This window comes from Corvus brachyrhynchos, unplaced genomic scaffold, assembly GCF_000691975.1.
Source record: "Corvus brachyrhynchos isolate BGI_N302 unplaced genomic scaffold, ASM69197v1 scaffold285, whole genome shotgun sequence".
Classification (NCBI taxonomy): Eukaryota; Metazoa; Chordata; class Aves; order Passeriformes; family Corvidae; genus Corvus; species Corvus brachyrhynchos.
Genome location: NW_008238323.1, coordinates 750961 through 756124, shown reverse-complemented (window position 1 = coordinate 756124; position 5164 = coordinate 750961). Strand labels below are relative to the sequence as shown.

Here is a 5164-nt window from a genome sequence, read left to right as displayed (position 1 = left end):
TGAGTGTCTGCAGGCAACCACAAAGCTGCCATTTCCCTAAAAGAGTGAGTACATGACCCCATTTCATAGAATACAGACAGTGATGTACCATTTCACCACGTAATCCTTCCGAGCTCAGAGCCTCTGGGAGCTGAGGAAATCAACATGTCCTCTTGCAAAGGCCTGTGTCCTATTGCCATCTCCCCCTGTGTGGGTGCAAGTCCCAGGAATCCTGACTCCTTGTCTCCCTGGCAACTCACTTTCTTGTAGTGGCAGAGGTATTGCAAAAGGTCTGCGTTTTTCTTTCTTTCTGGTTCTAGAGTTTTGTTGATAGGAATAGGGGAGGCTGTGAGTTGTAGAGGTTGAAGGGACTCAGCTGTGGAGGGGAGGTGAAGAACAGCTGAAACACAATGACAGTCAATGCTCAAGCACCAGAGAAACCCCAGGAGACCCATTTCCTTCTTTCTCCAAATATGGGTGCCAAAGTTTCCTGCCTGGAAGCAATATCCTGTGCCTCACCCTCTTGCACATCTGCCTGTTCCCTCTCTACCACCATGTCCATTATTTGTCTGGAGATAAACCTTTCAGTCCCACTCAGGTGGCCTGGTGAGCCATCGTGGTTTTGTGCTGGCAGGCATCAGTGGGAGTCACCAGCCCCGTGTCTGATCTGCAGATGATTACAAAAGCATTTGAAACCCTTTATGCTTCCCCATTGCTTCCTCTTCCCGATTTCTACTTCCCTCTCCTTGAGTTAATTGAGTTTTGCTCACCGAGAGCTGAACTTTCCAAACCAACGCATCCTTAATATTTAAATTGCTGTGCTGCAGGTAGCAGGGAGCTCCATATGGCACTGGGAAACCTACACCTCTCGACCCAGGGCACAACCTGACATGGCAGGTGTAGAGGTGCAGCTGAATACTGTGCCCCAAGGACACAAGAGGGAGGATTGCCCTTGAGAGAAAAATAACTTGCGTCAGCCAGAACACCCAGTGCTTCGGGCTCAGAGCTACAGGGTCATTAATAAACACAGACAGAGAGAGAGACAGAGCGAGGGTCTAGAAAGATCATACATCTGCATTATAACCCGTCATCATATGCGTTATAACCCTCACACAAACTCTTATATGTGGAATAGTCCCCCAACTGCCTCCTTGGGAAATAAAGTGTTGCCCACTGGAATGAAAACATTCAATAAAAAGGTCATTTTTGTGAACAAGGCTTTGGAAATAGAAAAGTACTTTTCCATCACGAGTACGGAACAGTGAAGAACACACACAGGGGGCAACAAAAGCCGAATTAAATTCTTTTGGTATGTGCTTGATAATGGTATAGGACCACTTTTGCACTTCTATATGTGCATACCTAAGTGAGGTGTCCCTTCTTTGTAGTTCCACAACATCTCTTCTTGAGCCAGCATTTGTAAAATGATATTTCTATATTTACTTAAGCATCTATTTAAAGAGGAACCCCTCACAATTACTCACCACACAGATAGATGACACTGTTTGGCTGTGTTTATCTAGTTTCTATTAGTGATTGGCAAAAAGTCTATTGTGGCTTCAAAGCAGATATAGATGAATGACCTGATGATCATAAAATAAAATATGATGATCCCTTCTAGGCCTTGTGGAAAATGGCATGTAGAGGGGACATGTATCATTATCTCATCCTGCCACTTTGTGATATAACATAAAATCCAGTCATTCTGGTAAGTTTAGCTCAAAAGAAGATGTACATACGGTGTTGGCAGGCTATGGTGTGGAATAATGACAGCAATTCAGGGGAAGCTGTTAGCTTCAAAGCATAAGTTCATTTGTCACTGCAGGTGAGACATCTTTCTGCAAGTCCTCTGTCAGTGATGACGGACAAAATATGAGCCATCAGAATGTTGAGCTCAAATTTTTAGCTTGCTGTTACCTGCTGGTTCATCCTCTGGGAACTCAAGCACAGGCTGTCCTCTGCTCAGCTTCACTCACCCAGAGCTTGGTCATGGAGTGATGTGGATGACACAGGCAGAGCAGCATCTGGACTGTGATCATAGGACATATGAAAATTTACTGTTTGCCATCATGTATTTCACTGCCCTGAGTAGCTCTGCTCATGGAGAGCTTGTAGAGAGACTGGCCTGCCCTTTTTTTGGTTTGGTCATTGGGGCAAACACTCATCAAGTCTGAGTCCAGGTGAATAGATCTCAATTAACACCTTTTCAGCAGATTTGGCCTTCCAGGTGAGGCTGGTTAGGGCAGAAATTGGTGTTATCTATGCTCAGAGGGGTTAGCACACAACTGTACCATGGCACCCAGACACTCTTTGCTCAGGAAATACATCTGGTACTGACTTCCAAACTCTTCCTCGTGTGTAGTTCAAACCCCTCTCCCAACTGGAATGAGCTAGAAGAGCAGGAGGATGTGTCTGTGTTGGCAAAGTTCACACTATTGGAAGGACATTTTTGCTGATACTCATTAGTCCTGCCAGTCAAACCTCAAGCCTGACCAACTGGCCATTTCCTTTTCACTTCCAAGGTGTTGGTCCATGCCCACCCACATGGCTGCTGAGCCATTCATGGAGCAGGAACTCCAAGGAAGAAGTCCTCCAGGATTGTGAGGGTGCTAGCAGTGATGGATCATAAATAACACCAGTCATGATTTTCTCGTGAATTTTCAAAATGCTGTGTGTGAGATGAAGACAGAAGCAGAGGACTGAGTTATCTAGTGGTCATGCTGTAGTCCCGTGCTTTGTGGAATGCTATGCAAACCTAGTAGACACAGTCAAAGCAAGAGTCCAGTGCAATTATTTAAAATGAGATACCAAAATAACCCAAAGTACATTTAATACGCCTGGAAACAAGACTTGCTCCCTAGGTAGGTAGAGCATGCTCAATTTTTACTGATACCAGGGAGAGCTTGAAAGTATCTACAACTTTTGTTGTGGCTAGAACACCTTTGAAGATAGAGGTGTCCCTGTCTGGAGAGTTGGGTTTGGTCTGTGAGACATAAAAAGCACCTTGTTTTCCTCACCGTGGCCTTGCCGGAAGATGAGTGAAGCAAGCAACAAAGGGGAGAGATCCTGGGGAGAAAGTCCAGGGAAGAAAGTGGGGAGACACGTGTCTGCAGCCCAGTTTCAGTCCCAGTGCATGCCTCGTGCATAGGACTTAAGGATTTTAACAGAGGAGTAACCAACCAAAACTATTTTCAGGTGGTCATCTGTGACTGTAGGATATGCACAACAAACTGACCCTTCCTGCACTTCCTTGTATGGGCGAGCTTGTCTCTTCTGGACAAGATGACCCCAGGAGTATTTTGGCCCCAGACTCCCAGTCTAAACCTCAGGATGTTTTTATTTAAAATTAGGAAATATGCTTCACTGTAAGTATCACACAGGCACTTTTGTTAATTTTTACCCCAGACCTGTGTTTTCTTTCCCCTGAATTGTCATATGCTATAAAAGACACACAACGTATACATATATTAATGCATATACTACTGCTGTCAATCACAATACATCCTTTCCTTATACTCACCAAGAATACACCTGGCAGACCCTGGCTTTGCTGAAGGCTGTCCTTCTCCAGTTGGAACTTATTGACGTTAAACAGTTAGATGCTGGATGAATTTAGTTGTTTTTGATGCCTTTTGATGATGCTGCTGTCTGAAGGTTATCTGCTACAGTGATTTCATAATCCTTTTGAGTCTCTTTCATATCTTCAAAAGGCAGGAAATAGGGTTTTTTAGTGATTCAAGAGCCACTCGTCTGCAGGTAAAGAATTTAACAGCTTGTGGGAGTACTACTTAGTGCCAGCAATAATGTGATTGATCTTTCCTGGAACTGAAAAAATTATTCTTAGAAGTGACATTGTGAAAGGCAAAAATTGAGATATTTTCTTTCACTTGCCTACTAGGAACACTTAATAGAAGAAAATAAATACCTAGTATTGAAAGGTGACCTGTCTCCTTGCATTTCCGTGGCAGAATTCAGTTGTTAACTTTTTGGGGGCTTCAGTGGTTTCATTCGCTTTAAGATTTGGACTAGAAAAGGAACAGCTTGCTCAATGACTTTCCAATTTAGATGTTCTTAGTAGAAAGAGAAACATGTTTAGAGCTAGCTTCATTTTCCTTTTTGGGGACAGGAGGATTTAAGAGCAAAACCCAAATTGCATATACTATTGTGTGACATACGGATCCAGATGGTTAGGCTGGCTTATCTTTATTCCAGGATTTGTATGTACTGAGCCTCAGAACACGATTTTGGCATGTCTCTTGCTATTTTTTCGGTCTGAGCTACCTGATGAGCCCTTCTTGTGTAAGCACTGATAGCTATTCCTCTCGGGCTCCAGGAGCGGTACTGTTTTATCTCAAGGCCATGGTGCTGCCTTCCCATCCCAGCCACAAAAAAATAGGCAGGAAGACAGAATTAAAGTGTTGCAAAATACTCAAATGAACAATATCCTTTGTTTTTACCAAAACATGACTTTGAGCAACCTGGTCTAGAGGAAAGTGCCCCGGCCTGTGGCAGTGGGTTGGAACTAGATGATATTAAGGTCCCTTTCTACCCAAACCAGTCTGGAGCTCATATTTTCACACAGAACACTTGAATAAGTTGCTTGACTGGCTTCTGGTTTCCCAGAGTATAATGCTTTAGACTCTGGAGTTGATTTTGTCTGGCAAATGACTACTCAATGTCCTATCTTCCCACACTTCAGAAAAATAAATAAATACGTTTCGTAGGTCAGAAACATCTTTATGGCTAAACATGTCTACATACCATACATGGAATATGGCCTTTCTCTCAAGAAGATATTCATGGACGCAGAAGCTCACTGGGAGGGGGTTTTTGTCCCAGGAGAGCTTCCTAGCACACTGTCCCTGAAGAAAAGGGCTCCTGAAGCCGAGTTTCCTGTGGGTAATCCTCCAGGGAGCTGGGTGACAAATTCGCTGACTTCACAAGCTTCTTTCCAAGCCTCATTTCTCATTTAGTTTCCTAAGAGGAAATGAGACTCCTATTATCTTGGTCTGATGCTCTCATTGGCATGAAAATTATGATGTGAAAATATTTACTAAAGCTTTTCTTCTGCTTAAAACAAATTAAAAAATAAATTGCATGGAATCCCAGAATGGTTCAGGTTGGAACTTAAAGCTCATCCCATCCCACCCCCTGCCCTGGGCAGGGACACCTTCCACTGTCCCAG

General features: G+C 43.6%; 1 long non-coding RNA gene across 1 annotated transcript in view; it reads left to right on the top strand.

Moving 5' to 3' along the window:
- LOC108446750 overlaps positions 1–5164 on the top strand; it is a 12037-nt gene that overhangs the window by 2909 nt on the left and 3964 nt on the right. The gene's annotated exons all lie outside the window — the stretch shown is intronic.